This window comes from Haemaphysalis longicornis, unplaced genomic scaffold, assembly GCF_048455015.1.
Source record: "Haemaphysalis longicornis isolate Haplotype H1 unplaced genomic scaffold, Haemaphysalis longicornis Haplotype H1 scaffold_11, whole genome shotgun sequence".
NCBI classification, from domain to species: Eukaryota; Metazoa; Arthropoda; class Arachnida; order Ixodida; family Ixodidae; genus Haemaphysalis; species Haemaphysalis longicornis.
Window position 1 is genome coordinate 18423515 of NW_027526214.1, and position 19099 is coordinate 18442613.

General features: G+C 47.4%; 2 non-coding genes across 2 annotated transcripts; both read left to right on the forward strand.

Annotated features, from left to right (window-relative positions):
• The first annotated feature begins 510 nt into the window (after positions 1 to 510).
• On the forward strand, positions 511 to 582 carry Trnar-ucu (transfer RNA arginine (anticodon UCU)). The gene has a single exon. It is a non-coding gene; the product is annotated as a tRNA-Arg (tRNA).
• A 14777-nt stretch (positions 583 to 15359) lies between these two features.
• Trnar-ucu (transfer RNA arginine (anticodon UCU)) lies at positions 15360 to 15431 on the forward strand. Its single transcript has one exon. It is a non-coding gene; the product is annotated as a tRNA-Arg (tRNA).
• Positions 15432 to 19099: the final 3668 nt, after the last annotated feature.

Here is a 19099-nt window from a genome sequence, read left to right on the forward strand (position 1 = left end):
TAGCCAACAAAGTGAAGGAGAACACAGTCGCCCAGATAGCCGAATTGGTAAGGCATTCGAGATCTAATCGAATGGTGTGGGTTCGGTCCCCACTCTGGGCGCGTGTTTTTCTTTCTTTCTTTCTTCCATACATTAAAAAAAAATATTAACTTCAATTACCGTACTAAAAAAAAAGAGCCTAACCACACCCCTATGCCTCCTTTGGCGTTGTAGACTGCCGACTTATCTTTCTGTATTTTCCCAACGAGCCCCTCATTTCCTTACTATATTATTCTGCGAAAGCCTAGCGAGGGTCTCGATTCTGGCAGCCTTGATGCCAAGGTAGCATAAGAGGGCTTCCCGCCAGTTACCCGCTCATGATAGGCTGTAGACATTCCAGTCACGCCCCGGGGGTTGAAAAGAAGGTCCCCTTCTCCCCGTGTAGTCTGAGTGGCGCTGGCTACCACCCTCAAGCGTCAGATACACTTCTAGTTAATATAAATAGCCAAGAAAGTGAAGGAGAACACAGTCGCCCAGATAGCCGAATTGGTAAGGCATTCGACATCTAATCGAAAGGCGTGGGTTCAGTCCCCACTCTGGGCGTGTGTTTTTCTTTCTTTCTTTCTTCCGTATATTAAAAAAAATATTAACTTCAATTACCGTAAAAAAAAGAGCCTAACCACACCCCTATGCCTCCTTTGGCATTGTAGACTGCCGACTTATCTTTCTGTATTTCCCCAACGAGCCCCTCATTTCCTTACTATATTATTCCGCGAAAGCCTAGCGAGGGTCTCGATCCTGGCAGCCTTGATGCCTAGGTAGCATAAGAGGGGTTCCCGCCAGTTACCCGCTCATGACAGGCTGTAGACGTTCGAGTCACGCCCCGGAGGTTGAAAAGAAGGTCCCCTTCTCCCCGTGTAGTCTGAGTGGCGCTGGCTACCACCCTCAAGCGTCAGATACACTTCTAGTAAATATAAATAGCCAAGAAAGTGAAGGAGAACACAGTCGCCCAGATAGCCGAATTGGTAAGGCATTCGAGATGTAATCGAAAGGCGTGGGTTCGGTCCCCACTCTGGGCGCGTGTTTTTCTTTCTTTCTTTCTTCCCTATATTAAAAAAAAATATTAACTTCAATTACCGTACTAAAAAAAAGAGCCTAACCACACCCCTATGCCTCCTTTGGCGTTGTAGACTGCCGACTTATCTTTCTGTATTTCCCCAACGAGCCCCTCATTTCCTTACTATATTATTCTGCGAAAGCCTAGCGAGGGTCTCGATTCTGGCAACCTTGATGCCAAGGTGGCATAAGAGGGCTTCCCGCCAGTTACCCGCTAATGACAGGCTGTAGACGTTCGAGTCACGCCCCGGGGGTTGAAGAGAAGGTCCCCTTCTCCCCGTGTAGTCTGAGTGGCGCTGGCTACCACCCTCAAGCGTCAGATACACTTCTAGTAATTATAAATAGCCAAGAAAGTGAAGGAGAACACAGTCGCCCAGATATCCGAATTGTTAAGGCATTCGAGATCTAATCGAAAGGTGTGGGTTCGGTCCCCGTTCTGTGCGCGTTTTTCTTTCTTTCTTTCTTCCGCATTATAAAAAAAAATATTAACTTCAATTACCGTACTAAAAAAAAAGAGCCTAACCACACCCCTATGCCTCATTTGGCGTTGTAGACTGCCGACTAATCTTTCTATATTTCCACAACCAGCCCCTCATTTCCTTACTATATTATTTAGCGAAAACCTAGCGAGGGTCTCGATTCTGCCAGCCTTGATGCCTAGGTGGCATAAGAGGGCTTCCCGCCAGTTATACGCTCATGACAGGCTGTAGACGTTCGAGTCACGCCCCGGGGGTTGAAAAGAAGGTCCCCTTCTCCCCGTGTAGTCTTAGTGGCGCTGGCTACAACCCTCAAGCGTCAGATACACTTCTAGTAAATATAAATAGCCAAGAAAGTGAAGGAGAACACAGTCGCCCTGATAGCCTAATTGGTAAGGCATTCGAGATCTAATCGAAAGGCGTGGGTTCGGTCCCCACTCTGGGCGCGTGTTTTTCTTTCTTTCTTTGTTCCGTATATTAAAAAAAGTATTAACTTAAATACCGTACTAAAAAAAAGAGCCTAACCACACCCCTATGCCTCCTTTGGCGTTGTAGACTGCCGACTTATCTTTCTGTATTTCCCCAGCGAGCCCCTCATTTCCTTACTATATTATTCTGCGAAAGCCTAGCGAGGGTCTCGATTCTGGCAGCCTTGATGCCTAGGTGGCATAAGAGGGCTTCCCGCCAGTTACCTGCTCATGACAGGCTGTTGGCGTTCGAGTCACGCCCCGGGGGTTGAAAAGAAGGTCCCCTTCTTCCCGTGTAGTCTGAGTGGCGCTGGCTACCACCCTCAAGCGGCAGATACACTTCTAGTAAATATAAATAGCCAAGAAAGTGAAGGAGAACACAGTCGCCCAGATAGCCGAATTGGTAAGGCATTCGAGATCTAATCGAAAGGCGTGGGTTCGGTCCCCACTCTGGGCGCGTGTTTTTCTTTCTTTCTTTCTTCCGTATATTAAAAAAATATTAACTTCAATTACCGTACTAAAAAAAAGAGCCTAACCACACCCCTATGCCTCCTTTGGCGTTGTAGACTGCCGACTTATCTTTCTTTATTTCCCCAACGAGCCCCTCATTTCCTTACTATATTATTCTGCGAAAGCCTAGCGAGGGTCTCGATTCTGGCAACCTTAATGCCAAGGTGGCCTTAGAGGGCTTCCCGCCAGTTACCCGCTCATGACAGGCTGTAGACGTTCGAGTCACGCCCCGGGGGTTGAAGAGAAGGTCCCCTTCTCCCCGTGTAGTCTGAGTGGCGCTGGCTACCACCCTCAAGCGTCAGATACACTTCTAGTAATTATAAATAGCCAAGAAAGTGAAGGAGAACACAGTCGCCCAGATATCCGAATTGTTAAGGCATTCGAGATCTAATCGAAAAGTGTGGGTTCGGTCCCCGTTCTGTGCGCGTTTTTCTTTCTTTCTTTCTTCCGCATATTAAAAAAAATATTAACTTCAATTACCGTACTAAAAAAAAGAGCCTAACCACACCCCTATGCCTCATTTGGCGTTGTAGACTGCCGACTAATCTTTCTATATTTCCACAACGAGCCCCTCATTTCCTTACTATATTATTTAGCGAAAACATAGCGAGGGTCTCGATTCTGCCAGCCTTGATGCCTAGGTGGCATAAGAGGGCTTCCCGCCAGTTATACGCTCATGACAGGCTGTAGACGTTCGAGTCACGCCCCGGGGGTTGAAAAGAAGGTCCCCTTCTCCCCGTGTAGTCTTAGTGGCGCTGGCTACCACCCTCAAGCGTCAGATACACTTCTAGTAAATATAAATAGCCAAGAAAGTGAAGGAGAACACAGTCGCCCTGATAGCCTAATTGGTAAGGCATTCGAGATCTAATCGAAAGGCGTGGGTTCGGTCCCCACTCTGGGCGCGTGTTTTTCTTTCTTTCTTTGTTCCGTATATTAAAAAAAGTATTAACTTAAATACCGTACTAAAAAAAAAGAGCCTAACCACACCCCTATGCCTCCTTTGGCGTTGTAGACTGCCGACTTATCTTTCTGTATTTCCCCAACGAGCCCCTCATTTCCTTACTATATTATTCTGCGAAAGCCTAGAGAGGGTCTCGATTCTGGCAGCCTTGATGCCTAGTTGGCATAAGAGGGCTTCCCGCCTGTTACCCGCTCATGACAGGCTGTAGACGTTCGAGTCACGCCCCGGGGGTTGAAAAGAAGGTCCCGTTCTCCCTCGTGTAGTCTGAGTGGCGCTGGCTACCACCCTCAAGCGTCAGATACACTTCTAGTAAATATAAATAGCCAAGAAAGTGAAGGAGAACACAGTTGCCCAGATAGCCGAATTGGTAAGGCATTCGAGATCTAATCGAAAGGCGTGGGTTCGGTCACCACTCTGGGCGCGTGTTTTTCTTTCGTTCTTTGTTCCGTATATTAAAAAAGTATTAACTTCAATTACCGTACTAAAAAAAAGAGCCTAACCACACCCCTATGCCTCCTTTGGCGTTGTAGACTGCCGACTTATCTTTCTGTATTTCCCCAACGAGCCCCTCATTTCCTTACTATATTAGTCTGCGAAAGCCTAGAGAGGGTCTCGATTCTGGCGGCCTTGATGCCTAGGTGGCATAAGAGGGCTTCCCGCCAGTTACCCGCTCATGACAGGCTGTAGACGTTCGAGTCATGCCCCGGGGGTTGAAAAGAAGGTACCCTTCTCCCCGTGTAGTCTGAGTGGCGCTGGCTACCACCCCCAAGTGTCAGATACACTTCTAGTAAATATAAATAGCCAAGAAAGTGAAGGAGAACACAGTCGCCCAGATAGCCGAATTGGTAAGGCATTCGAGATCTAATCGAAAGGCGTGGGTTCGGTCCCCACTCTGGGTGCGTGTTTTTCTTTCTTTCTTTCTTCCGTATATTATAAAATATATATATTAACTTCAATTACCGTACTAAAAAAGGAGCCTAACCACACCCCTATGCCTCCTTTGGCGTTGTAGACTGCCGACTTATCTTTCTGTATTTCCCCAACGAGCCCCTCATTTCCTTACTATATTATTCTGCGAAAGCCTAGCGAGGGTCTCGATTCTGGCAGCCTTGATGCCTGGGTGGCATAAGAGGGCTTTTCGCCAGTTACCCGCTCATGACAGGCTGTAGATGTTCGAGTCACGCCCCGGGGGTTGAAAAGAAGGGCCCCTTCTCCCCGTGTAGTCTGAATGGCGCTGGCTACTACCCTCAAGCGTCAGATACACTTCTAGTAAATATAAATAGCCAAGAAAGTGAAGGAGAACACAGTCGCCCAGATAGCCGAATTGGTAAGGCATTCGAGATCTTATCGAAAGGCGTGGGTTCGGTCCCCACTCTGGGCGCGTGTTTTTCTTTCTTTCTTTCTTCCATACATTAAAAAATATTAACTTCAATTACCGTACTAAAAAAAAGAGCCTAACCACACCCCTATGCCTCCTTTGGCATTGTAGAATGCCGACTTATCTTTCTGTATTTCCCCAACGAGCCCCTCATTTCCTTACTATATTATTCTGCGAAAGCCTAGCAAGGGTCTCGATTCTGGCAGCCTTGATGCCTAGGTGGCATAAGAGGGCTTCCCGCCAGTTACCCGCTCATGACAGGCTGTAGACGTTCGATTCACGCCCCGGGGGTTGAAAAGAAGGTCCCCTTCTCCCCGTGTAGTCTGAGTGGCGCTGGCTACCACCCTCAAGCGTCAGATAGACTTCTAGTAAATATAAATAGCCAAGAAAGTGAAGGAGAACACAGTCGCCCAGATAGCCGAATTGGTAAGGCATTCGTGATCTAATCGAAATGCGTGGGTTCGGTCCCCAGTCTGGGCGCGTGTTTTTCTTTCTTTCTTTCTTCCGTATATTAAAAAAATATTAACTTCAATTACCGTACTAAAAAAAAGAGCCTAACCACACCCCTATGCCTCATTTGGCGTTGTAGACTGCCGAATAATCTTTCTATATTTCCACAACGAGCCCCTCATTTCCTTACTATATTATTTAGCGAAAACCTAGCGAGGGTCTCGATTCTGCCAGCCTTGATGCCTAGGTGGCATAAGAGGGCTTCCCGCCAGTTATACGCTCATGACAGGCTGTAGACCTTCGAGTCACACCCCGGGGGTTGAAAAGAAGGTCCCCTTCTCCCCGTGTAGTCTTAGTGGCGCTGGCTACCACCCTCAAGCGTCAGATACACTTCTAGTAAATATAAATAGCCAAGAAAGTGAAGGAGAACACAGTCGCCCTGATAGCCTAATTGGTAAGGCATTCGAGATCTAATCGAAAGGCGTGGGTTCAGTCCCCACTCTGGGCGCGTGTTTTTCTTTCTTTCTTTGTTCCGTATATTAAAAAAAAGTATTAACTTAAATACCGTACTAAAAAAAAAGAGCCTAACCACACCCCTATGCCTCCTTTGGCGTTGTAGACTGCCGACTTATCTTTCTGTATTTCCCCAACGAGCCCCTCATTTCCTTACTATATTATTCTGCGAAAGCCTAAAAAGGGTCTCGATTCTGGCAGCCTTGATGCCTAGTTGGCATAAGAGGGCTTCCCGCCTGTTACCCGCTCATGACAGGCTGTAGACGTTCGAGTCACGCCCCGGGGGTTGAAAAGAAGGTCCCCTTCTCCCTCGTGTAGTCTGAGGGGCGCTGGCTACCACCCTCAAGCGTCAGATACACTTCTAGTAAATATAAATAGCCAAGAAAGTGAAGGAGAACACAGTCGCCCAGATAGCCGAATTGGTAAGGCATTCGAGATCTAATCGAAAGGCGTGGGTTCGGTCACCACTCTGGGCGCGTGTTTTTCTTTCTTTCTTTGTTCCGTATATTAAAAAAAAGTATTAACTTCAATTACCGTACTAAAAAAAAAAGAGCCTAACCACACCCCTATGCCTCCTTTGGCGTTGTAGACTGCCGACTTATCTTTCTGTATTTCCCCAACGAGCCCCTCATTTCCTTACTATATTAGTCTGCGAAAGCCTAGAGAGGGTCTCGATTCTGGCAGCCTTGATGCCTAGGTGGCATAAGAGGGCTTCCCGCCAGTTACCCGCTCATGACAGGCTGTAGACGTTCGAGTCATGCCCCGGGGGTTGAAAAGAAGGTACCCTTCTCCCCGTGTAGTCTGAGTGGCGCTGGCTACCACCCCCAAGTGTCAGATACACTTCTAGTAAATATAAATAGCCAAGAAAGTGAAGGAGAACACAGTCGCCCAGATAGCCGAATTGGTAAGGCATTCGAGATCTAATCGAAAGGCGTGGGTTCGGTCCCCACTCTGGGTGCGTGTTTTTCTTTCTTTCTTTCTTCCGTATATTATAAAATATATATATTAACTTCAATTACCGTACTAAAAAAGGAGCCTAACCACACCCCTATGCCTCCTTTGGCGTTGTAGACTGCCGACTTATCTTTCTGTATTTCCCCAACGAGCCCCTCATTTCCTTACTATATTATTCTGCGAAAGCCTAGCGAGGGTCTCGATTCTGGCAGCCTTGATGCCTAGGTGGCATAAGAGGGCTTCCCGCCAGTTACCCGCTCATGACAGGCTGTAGGCGTTCGAGTCACGCCCCGGGGGTTGAAAAGAAGGTCCCCTTCTCCCCGTGTAGTCTGAATGGCGCTGGCTACTACCCTCAAGCGTCAGATACACTTCTAGTAAATATAAATAGCCAAGAAAGTGAAGGAGAACACAGTCGCCCAGATAGCCGAATTGGTAAGGCATTCGAGATCTTATCGAAAGGCGTGGGTTCGGTCCCCACTCTGGGCGCGTGTTTTTCTTTCTTTCTTTCTTCCATACATTAAAAAAATATTAACTTCAATTACCGTACTAAAAAAAAGAGCCTAACCACACCCCTATGCCTCCTTTGGCATTGTAGACTGCCGACTTATCTTTCTTTATTTCCCCAACGAGCCCCTCATTTCCTTACTATATTATTCTGTGAAAGCCTAGCGAGGGTCTCGATTCTGGCAGCCTTGATGCCTGGGTGGCATAAGAGGGCTTTTCGCCAGTTACCCGCTCATGACAGGCTGTAGATGTTCGAGTCACGCCCCGGGGGTTGAAAAGAAGGGCCCCTTCTCCCCGTGTAGTCTGAATGGCGCTGGCTACTACCCTCAAGCGTCAGATACACTTCTAGTAAATATAAATAGCCAAGAAAGTGAAGGAGAACACAGTCGCCCAGATAGCCGAATTGGTAAGGCATTCGAGATCTTATCGAAAGGCGTGGGTTCGGTCCCCACTCTGGGCGCGTGTTTTTCTTTCTTTCTTTCTTCCATACATTAAAAAATATTAACTTCAATTACCGTACTAAAAAAAAGAGCCTAACCACACCCCTATGCCTCCTTTGGCATTGTAGAATGCCGACTTATCTTTCTGTATTTCCCCAACGAGCCCCTCATTTCCTTACTATATTATTCTGCGAAAGCCTAGCAAGGGTCTCGATTCTGGCAGCCTTGATGCCTAGGTGGCATAAGAGGGCTTCCCGCCAGTTACCCGCTCATGACAGGCTGTAGACGTTCGATTCACGCCCCGGGGGTTGAAAAGAAGGTCCCCTTCTCCCCGTGTAGTCTGAGTGGCGCTGGCTACCACCCTCAAGCGTCAGATAGACTTCTAGTAAATATAAATAGCCAAGAAAGTGAAGGAGAACACAGTCGCCCAGATAGCCGAATTGGTAAGGCATTCGTGATCTAATCGAAAGGCGTGGGTTCGGTCCCCAGTCTGGGCGCGTGTTTTTCTTTCTTTCTTTCTTCCGTATATTAAAAAAATATTAACTTCAATTACCGTACTAAAAAAAAGAGCCTAACCACACCCCTATGCCTCATTTGGCGTTGTAGACTGCCGACTAATCTTTCTATATTTCCACAACGAGCCCCTCATTTCCTTACTATATTATTTAGCGAAAACATAGCGAGGGTCTCGATTCTGCCAGCCTTGATGCCTAGGTGGCATAAGAGGGCTTCCCGCCAGTTATACGCTCATGACAGGCTGTAGACGTTCGAGTCACGCCCCGGGGGTTGAAAAGAAGGTCCCCTTCTCCCCGTGTAGTCTTAGTGGCGCTGGCTACCACCCTCAAGCGTCAGATACACTTCTAGTAAATATAAATAGCCAAGAAAGTGAAGGAGAACACAGTCGCCCTGATAGCCTAATTGGTAAGGCATTCGAGATCTAATCGAAAGGCGTGGGTTCGGTCCCCACTCTGGGCGCGTGTTTTTCTTTCTTTCTTTGTTCCGTATATTAAAAAAAGTATAAACTTAAATACCGTACTAAAAAAAAGAGCCTAACCACACCCCTATGCCTCCTTTGGCGTTGTAGACTGCCGACTTATCTTTCTGTATTTCCCCAACGAGCCCCTCATTTCCTTACTATATTATTCTGCGAAAGCCTAGAGAGGGTCTCGATTCTGGCAGCCTTGATGCCTAGTTGGCATAAGAGGGCTTCCCGCCTTTTACCCGCTCATGACAGGCTGTAGACGTTCGAGTCACGCCCCGGGGGTTGAAAAGAAGGTCCCGTTCTCCCTCGTGTAGTCTGAGTGGCGCTGGCTACCACCCTCAAGCGTCAGATACACTTCTAGTAAATATAAATAGCCAAGAAAGTGAAGGAGAACACAGTCGCCCAGATAGCCGAAGTGGTAAGGCATTCGAGATCTAATCGAAAGGCGTGGGTTCGGTCACCACTCTGGGCGCGTGTTTTTCTTTCGTTCTTTGTTCCGTATATTAAAAAAGTATTAACTTCAATTACCGTACTAAAAAAAAGAGCCTAACCACACCCCTATGCCTCCTTTGGCGTTGTAGACTGCCGACTTATCTTTCTGTATTTCCCCAACGAGCCCCTCATTTCCTTACTATATTAGTCTGCGAAAGCCTAGAGAGGGTCTCGATTCTGGCGGCCTTGATGCCTAGGTGGCATAAGAGGGCTTCCCGCCAGTTACCCGCTCATGACAGGCTGTAGACGTTCGAGTCATGCCCCGGGGGTTGAAAAGAAGGTACCCTTCTCCCCGTGTAGTCTGAGTGGCGCTGGCTACCACCCCCAAGTGTCAGATACACTTCTAGTAAATATAAATAGCCAAGAAAGTGAAGGAGAACACAGTCGCCCAGATAGCCGAATTGGTAAGGCATTCGAGATCTAATCGAAAGGCGTGGGTTCGGTCCCCACTCTGGGTGCGTGTTTTTCTTTCTTTCTTTCTTCCGTATATTATAAAATATATATATTAACTTCAATTACCGTACTAAAAAAGGAGCCTAACCACACCCCTATGCCTCCTTTGGCGTTGTAGACTGCCGACTTATCTTTCTGTATTTCCCCAACGAGCCCCTCATTTCCTTACTATATTATTCTGCGAAAGCCTAGCGAGGGTCTCGATTCTGGCAGCCTTGATGCCTAGGTGGCATAAGAGGGCTTCCCGCCAGTTACCCGCTCATGACAGGCTGTAGGCATTCGAGTCACGCCCCGGGGGTTGAAAAGAAGGTCCCCTTCTTCCCGTGTAGTCTGAGTGGCGCTGGCTACCACCCTCAAGCGGCAGATACACTTCTAGTAAATATAAATAGCCAAGAAAGTGAAGGAGAACACAGTCGCCCAGATAGCCGAATTGGTAAGGCATTCGAGATCTAATCGAAAGGCGTGGGTTCGGTCCCCACTCTGGGCGCGTGTTTTTCTTTCTTTCTTTCTTCCGTATATTAAAAAAATATTAACTTCAATTACCGTACTAAAAAAAAGAGCCTAACCACACCCCTATGCCTCCTTTGGCGTTGTAGACTGCCGACTTATCTTTCTTTATTTCCCCAACGAGCCCCTCATTTCCTTACTATATTATTCTGTGAAAGCCTAGCGAGGGTCTCGATTCTGGCAGCCTTGATGCCTGGGTGGCATAAGAGGGCTTTTCGCCAGTTACCCGCTCATGACAGGCTGTAGATGTTCGAGTCACGCCCCGGGGGTTGAAAAGAAGGGCCCCTTCTCCCCGTGTAGTCTGAATGGCGCTGGCTACTACCCTCAAGCGTGAGATACACTTCTAGTAAATATAAATAGCCAAGAAAGTGAAGGAGAACACAGTCGCCCAGATAGCCGAATTGGTAAGGCATTCGAGATCTTATCGAAAGGCGTGGGTTCGGTCCCCACTCTGGGCGCGTGTTTTTCTTTCTTTCTTTCTTCCATACATTAAAAAATATTAACTTCAATTACCGTACTAAAAAAAAGAGCCTAACCACACCCCTATGCCTCCTTTGGCATTGTAGAATGCCGACTTATCTTTCTGTATTTCCCCAACGAGCCCCTCATTTCCTTACTATATTATTCTGCGAAAGCCTAGCAAGGGTCTCGATTCTGGCAGCCTTGATGCCTAGGTGGCATAAGAGGGCTTCCCGCCAGTTACCCGCTCATGACAGGCTGTAGACGTTCGATTCACGCCCCGGGGGTTGAAAAGAAGGTCCCCTTCTCCCCGTGTAGTCTGAGTGGCGCTGGCTACCACCCTCAAGCGTCAGATAGACTTCTAGTAAATATAAATAGCCAAGAAAGTGAAGGAGAACACAGTCGCCCAGATAGCCGAATTGGTAAGGCATTCGTGATCTAATCGAAAGGCGTGGGTTCGGTCCCCAGTCTGGGCGCGTGTTTTTCTTTCTTTCTTTCTTCCGTATATTAAAAAAATATTAACTTCAATTACCGTACTAAAAAAAAGAGCCTAACCACACCCCTATGCCTCATTTGGCGTTGTAGACTGCCGACTAATCTTTCTATATTTCCACAACGAGCCCCTCATTTCCTTACTATATTATTTAGCGAAAACCTAGCGAGGGTCTCGATTCTGCCAGCCTTGATGCCTAGGTGGCATAAGAGGGCTTCCCGCCAGTTATACGCTCATGACAGGCTGTAGACCTTTGAGTCACACCCCGGGGGTTGAAAAGAAGGTCCCCTTCTCCCCGTGTAGTCTTAGTGGCGCTGGCTACCACCCTCAAGCGTCAGATACACTTCTAGTAAATATAAATAGCCAAGAAAGTGAAGGAGAACACAGTCGCCCTGATAGCCTAATTGGTAAGGCATTCGAGATCTAATCGAAAGGCGTGGGTTCGGTCCCCACTCTGGGCGCGTGTTTTTCTTTCTTTCTTTGTTCCGTATATTAAAAAAAAGTATTAACTTAAATACCGTACTAAAAAAAAAGAGCCTAACCACACCCCTATGCCTCCTTTGGCGTTGTAGACTGCCGACTTATCTTTCTGTATTTCCCCAACGAGCCCCTCATTTCCTTACTATATTATTCTGCGAAAGCCTAGAGAGGGTCTCGATTCTGGCAGCCTTGATGCCTAGGTGGCATAAGAGGGCTTCCCGCCAGTTACCCGCGCATGACAGGCTGTAGACGTTCGAGTCATGCCCCGGGGGTTGAAAAGAAGGTTCCCTTCTCCCAGTGTAGTCTGAGTGGCGCTGGCTACCACCCCCAAGTGTCAGATACACTTCTAGTTAATATAAATAGCCAAGAAAGTGAAGGAGAACACAGTTGCCCAGATAGCCGAATTGGTAAGGCATTCGAGATCTAATCGAAAGGCGTGGGTTCGGTCCCCACTCTGGGCGCGTGTTTTTCTTTCTTTCTTTGTTCCGTATATTAAAAAAAAGTATTAACTTCAATTACCGTACTAAAAAAAAAGAGCCTAACCACACCCCTATGCCTCCTTTGGCGTTGTAGACTGCCGACTTATCTTTCTGTATTTCCCCAACGAGCCCCTCATTTCCTTACTATATTATTCTGCGAAAGCCTAGAGAGGGTCTCGATTCTGGCAGCCTTGATGCCTAGGTGGCATAAGAGGGCTTCCCGCCAGTTACCCGCTCATGACAGGCAGTAGACGTTCGAGTCATGCCCCGGAAGTTGAAAAGAAGGTTCCCTTCTCCCCGTGTAGTCTGAGTGGCGCTGGCTACCACCCTCAAGCGTCAGATACACTTCTAGTAAATATAAATAGCCAAGAAAGTGAAGGAGAACACAGTCGCCCAGATAGCCGAATTGGTAAGGCATTCGAGATCTAATCGAAAGGCGTGGGTTCGGTCCCCGTTCTGGGCGCGTTTTTCTTTCTTTCTTTCTTCCGTATATTAAAAAAAAATATTAACTTCAATTACCGTACTAAAAAAAAGAGCCTAACCACACCCCTATGCCTCCTTTGGCGTTGTAGACTGCCGACAAATCTTTCTATATTTCCACAACGAGCCCCTCATTTCCTTACTATATTATTTAGCGAAAACCTAGCGAGGGTCTCGATTCTGCCAGCCTTGATGCCTAGGTGGCATAAGAGGGCTTCCCGCCAGTTATACACTCATGACAGGCTGTAGACGTTCGAGTCACGCCCCGGGGGTTGAAAAGAAGGTCCCCTTCTCCCCGTGTAGTCTTAGTGGCGCTGGCTACCACCCTCAAGCGTCAGATACACTTCTAGTAAATATAAATAGCCAAGAAAGTGAAGGAGAACACAGTCGCCCAGATAGCCGAATTGGTAAGGCATTCGAGATCTAATCGAAAGGCGTGGGTTCGGTCCCCACTCTGGGCGCGTGTTTTTCTTTCTTTCTTTGTTCCGTATATTAAAAAAAAGTATTAACTTCAATTACCGTACTAAAAAAAAAGAGCCTAACCACACCCCTATGCCTCCTTTGGCGTTGTAGACTGCCGACTTATCTTTCTGTATTTCCCCAACGAGCCCCTCATTTCCTTACTATATTATTCTGCGAAAGCCTAGAGAGGGTCTCGATTCTGGCAGCCTTGATGCCTAGGTGGCATAAGATAGCTTCCCGCCAGTTACCCACTCATGACAGGCTGTAGACGTTCGAGTCATGCCCCGAGGGTTGAAAAGAAGGTCCCCTTCTCCCCGTGTAGTCTGAGTGGCGCTGGCTACCACCCCCAAGTGTCAGATACACTTCTAGTAAATATAAATAGCCAAGAAAGTGAAGGAGAACCCAGTCGCCTAGATAGCCGAATTGGTAAGGCATTCGAGATCTAATCGAAAGGCGTGGGTTCGGTCCCCACTCTGGGTGCGTGTTTTTCTTTATTTCTTTCTTCCGTATATTAAAAATATATATAATAACTTCAATTACCGTACTAAAAAAGGAGCCTAACCACACCCCTATGCCTCCTTTGGCGTTGTAGACTGCCGACTTATCTTTCTGTATTTCCCCAACGAGCCCCTCATTTCCTTACTATATTATTCTGCGAAAGCCTAGCGAGGGTCTCGATTCTGGCAGCCTTGATGCCTAGGTGGCATAAGAGGGCTTCCCGCCAGTTACCCGCTCATGACAGGCTGTAGGCGTTCGAGTCACGCCCCGGGGGTTAAAAAGAAGGTCCCCTTCTTCCCGTGTAGTCTGAATGGCGCTGGCTACTACCCTCAAGCGTGAGATACACTTCTAGTAAATATAAATAGCCAAGAAAGTGAAGGAGAACACAGTCGCCCAGATAGCCGAATTGGTAAGGCATTCGAGATCTTATCGAAAGGCGTGGGTTCGGTCCCCACTCTGGGCGCGTGTTTTTCTTTCTTTCTTTCTTCCATACATTAAAAAATATTAACTTCAATTACCGTACTAAAAAAAAGAGCCTAACCACACCCCTATGCCTCCTTTGGCATTGTAGAATGCCGACTTATCTTTCTGTATTTCCCCAACGAGCCCCTCATTTCCTTACTATATTATTCTGCGAAAGCCTAGCAAGGGTCTCGATTCTGGCAGCCTTGATGCCTAGGTGGCATAAGAGGGCTTCCCGCCAGTTACCCGCTCATGACAGGCTGTAGACGTTCGATTCACGCCCCGGGGGTTGAAAAGAAGGTCCCCTTCTCCCCGTGTAGTCTGAGTGGCGCTGGCTACCACCCTCAAGCGTCAGATAGACTTCTAGTAAATATAAATAGCCAAGAAAGTGAAGGAGAACACAGTAGCCCAGATAGCCGAATTGGTAAGGCATTCGTGATCTAATCGAAAGGCGTGGGTTCGGTCCCCAGTCTGGGCGCGTGTTTTTCTTTCTTTCTTTCTTCCGTATATTAAAAAAATATTAACTTCAATTACCGTACTAAAAAAAAGAGCCTAACCACACCCCTATGCCTCATTTGGCGTTGTAGACTGCCGACTAATCTTTCTATATTTCCACAACGAGCCCCTCATTTCCTTACTATATTATTTAGCGAAAACCTAGCGAGGGTCTCGATTCTGCCAGCCTTGATGCCTAGGTGGCATAAGAGGGCTTCCCGCCAGTTATACGCTCATGACAGGCTGTAGACCTTCGAGTCACACCCCGGGGGTTGAAAAGAAGGTCCCCTTCTCCCCGTGTAGTCTTAGTGGCGCTGGCTACCACCCTCAAGCGTCAGATACACTTCTAGTAAATATAAATAGCCAAGAAAGTGAAGGAGAACACAGTCGCCCTGATAGCCTAATTGGTAAGGCATTCGAGATCTAATCGAAAGGCGTGGGTTCGGTCCCCACTCTGGGCGCGTGTTTTTCTTTCTTTCTTTGTTCCGTATATTAAAAAAAAGTATTAACTTAAATACCGTACTAAAAAAAAAGAGCCTAACCACACCCCTATGCCTCCTTTGGCGTTGTAGACTGCCGACTTATCTTTCTGTATTTCCCCAACGAGCCCCTCATTTCCTTACTATATTATTCTGCGAAAGCCTAGAGAGGGTCTCGATTCTGGCAGCCTTGATGCCTAGGTGGCATAAGAGGGCTTCCCGCCAGTTACCCGCGCATGACAGGCTGTAGACGTTCGAGTCATGCCCCGGGGGTTGAAAAGAAGGTTCCCTTCTCCCAGTGTAGTCTGAGTGGCGCTGGCTACCACCCCCAAGTGTCAGATACACTTCTAGTTAATATAAATAGCCAAGAAAGTGAAGGAGAACACAGTTGCCCAGATAGCCGAATTGGTAAGGCATTCGAGATCTAATCGAAAGGCGTGGGTTCGGTCCCCACTCTGGGCACGTGTTTTTCTTTCTTTCTTTGTTCCGTATATTAAAAAAAAGTATTAACTTCAATTACCGTACTAAAAAAAAAGAGCCTAACCACACCCCTATGCCTCCTTTGGCGTTGTAGACTGCCGACTTATCTTTCTGTATTTCCCCAACGAGCCCCTCATTTCCTTACTATATTATTCTGCGAAAGCCTAGAGAGGGTCTCGATTCTGGCAGCCTTGATGCCTAGGTGGCATAAGAGGGCTTCCCGCCAGTTACCCGCTCATGACAGGCAGTAGACGTTCGAGTCATGCCCCGGAAGTTGAAAAGAAGGTTCCCTTCTCCCCGTGTAGTCTGAGTGGCGCTGGCTACCACCCTCAAGCGTCAGATACACTTCTAGTAAATATAAATAGCCAAGAAAGTGAAGGAGAACACAGTCGCCCAGATAGCCGAATTGGTAAGGCATTCGAGATCTAATCGAAAGGCGTGGGTTCGGTCCCCGTTCTGGGCGCGTTTTTCTTTCTTTCTTTCTTCCGTATATTAAAAAAAAATATTAACTTCAATTACCGTACTAAAAAAAAGAGCCTAACCACACCCCTATGCCTCCTTTGGCGTTGTAGACTGCCGACAAATCTTTCTATATTTCCACAACGAGCCCCTCATTTCCTTACTATATTATTTAGCGAAAACCTAGCGAGGGTCTCGATTCTGCCAGCCTTGATGCCTAGGTGGCATAAGAGGGCTTCCCGCCAGTTATACACTCATGACAGGCTGTAGACGTTCGAGTCACGCCCCGGGGGTTGAAAAGAAGGTCCCCTTCTCCCCGTGTAGTCTTAGTGGCGCTGGCTACCACCCTCAAGCGTCAGATACACTTCTAGTAAATATAAATAGCCAAGAAAGTGAAGGAGAACACAGTCGCCCAGATAGCCGAATTGGTAAGGCATTCGAGATCTAATCGAAAGGCGTGGGTTCGGTCCCCACTCTGGGCGCGTGTTTTTCTTTCTTTCTTTGTTCCGTATATTAAAAAAAAGTATTAACTTCAATTACCGTACTAAAAAAAAAGAGCCTAACCACACCCCTATGCCTCCTTTGGCGTTGTAGACTGCCGACTTATCTTTCTGTATTTCCCCAACGAGCCCCTCATTTCCTTACTATATTATTCTGCGAAAGCCTAGAGAGGGTCTCGATTCTGGCAGCCTTGATGCCTAGGTGGCATAAGATAGCTTCCCGCCAGTTACCCACTCATGACAGGCTGTAGACGTTCGAGTCATGCCCCGAGGGTTGAAAAGAAGGTCCCCTTCTCCCCGTGTAGTCTGAGTGGCGCTGGCTACCACCCCCAAGTGTCAGATACACTTCTAGTAAATATAAATAGCCAAGAAAGTGAAGGAGAACCCAGTCGCCTAGATAGCCGAATTGGTAAGGCATTCGAGATCTAATCGAAAGGCGTGGGTTCGGTCCCCACTCTGGGTGCGTGTTTTTCTTTATTTCTTTCTTCCGTATATTAAAAATATATATAATAACTTCAATTACCGTACTAAAAAAGGAGCCTAACCACACCCCTATGCCTCCTTTGGCGTTGTAGACTGCCGACTTATCTTTCTGTATTTCCCCAACGAGCCCCTCATTTCCTTACTATATTATTCTGCGAAAGCCTAGCGAGGGTCTCGATTCTGGCAGCCTTGATGCCTAGGTGGCATAAGAGGGCTTCCCGCCAGTTACCCGCTCATGACAGGCTGTAGGCGTTCGAGTCACGCCCCGGGGGTTAAAAAGAAGGTCCCCTTCTTCCCGTGTAGTCTGAGTGGCGCTGGCTACCACCCTCAAGCGTCAGATACACTTCTAGTAAATATAAATAGCCAGGAAAGTGAAGGAGAACACAGTCGCCCAGATAGCCGAATTGGTAAGGCATTCGAGATCTAATCGAAAGGCGTGGGTTCGGTCCCCACTATGGGCGCGTGTTTTTCTTTCTTTCTTTCTTCCGTATATTAAAAAAATATTAACTTCAATTACCGTACTAAAAAAAAGAGCCTAACCACACCCCTATGCCTCCTTTGGCGTTGTAGACTGCCGACTTATCTTTCTTTATTTCCCCAACGAGCCCCTCATTTCCTTACTATATTATTCTTTGAAAGCCTAGCGAGGGTCTCGATTCTGGCAGCCTTGATGCCTAGGTGGCATAAGAGGGCTTTTCGCCAGTTACCCGCTCATGACAGGCTGTAGACGTTCGAGTCACGCCCGGGGGGTTGAAAAGAAGGTCCCCTTCTCCCCGTGTAGTCTGAATGGCGCTGGCTACTACCCTCAAGCGTCAGATACACTTCTAGTAAATATAAATAGCCAAGAAAGTGAAGGAGAACACAGTCGCCCAGATAGCCGAATTGGTAAGGCATTCGAGATCTTATCGAAAGGCGTGGGTTCGGTCCCCACTCTGGGCGCGTGTTTTTCTTTCTTTCTTTCTTCCATACATTAAAAAAATATTAACTTCAATTACCGTACTAAAAAAAAAGAGCCTAACCACACCCCTATGCCTCCTTTGGCATTGTAGACTGCCGACTTATCTTTCTGTATTTCCCCAACGAGCCCCTCATTTCCTTACTATATTATTCTGCGAAAGCCTAGCGAGGGTCTCGATTCTGGCAGCCTTGATGCCTAGGTGGCATAAGAGGGCTTCCCGCCAGTTACCCGCTCATGACAGGCTGTAGACGTTCGATTCACGCCCCGGGGGTTGAAAAGAAGGTCCCCTTCTCCCCGTGTAGTCTGAGTGGCGCTGGCTACCACCCTCAAGAGTCAGATACACTTCTAGTAAATATAAATAGCCAAGAAAGTGAAGGAGAACACAGTCGCCCAGATAGCCGAATTGGTAAGGCATTCGAGATCTAATCGAAAGGCGTGGGTTCGGTCCCCAGTCTGGGCGCGTGTTTTTCTTTCTTTCTTTCTTCCGTATATTAAAAAAAATATTAACTTCAATTACCGTACTAAAAAAAAGAGCCTAACCACACCCCTATGCCTCCTTTGGCGTTGTAGACTGCCGACTTATCTTTCTGTATTTCCCCAACGAGCCCCTCATTTTCTTACTATATTATTCTGCGAAAGCCTAGCGAGGGTCTCGATTCTGGCAGCCTTGATGCCAAGGTAGCATAAGAGGGCTTCCCGCCAGTTACCCGCTCATGACAGGCTGTAGACGTTCGAGTCACGCCCCGGGGGTTGAAAAGAAGGTCCCCTTCTCCCCGTGTAGTCTGAGTGGCGCTGGCTACCACCCTCAAGCGTCAGATACACTTCTAGTAAATATAAATAGCCAGGAAAGTGAAGGAGAACACAGTCGCCCAGATATCCGAATTGTTAAGGCATTCGAGATCTAATCGAAAGGCGTGGGTTCGGTCCCCACTCTGGGCGCGTGTTTTTCTTTCTTTCTTTCTTCCGTATATTAAAAAAATTATTAACTTCAATTACCGTACTAAAAAAAAAGCCTAACCACACCCCTATGCCACCTTTGGCATTGTAGACTGCCGACCTATCTTTCTGTATTTCCCCAACGAGCCCTTTATTTCCTTACTATATTATTCTGCGAAAGCCTAGCGAGGGTCTCGATTCTGGCAGCCTTGATGCCTAAGTGGCATAACAGGGCTTCCCGCCAGTTACCCGCTCATGACAGGCTGTAGACGTTCGAGTCACGCCCCGGGGGTTGAAAAGAAGGTCCCTTCTCC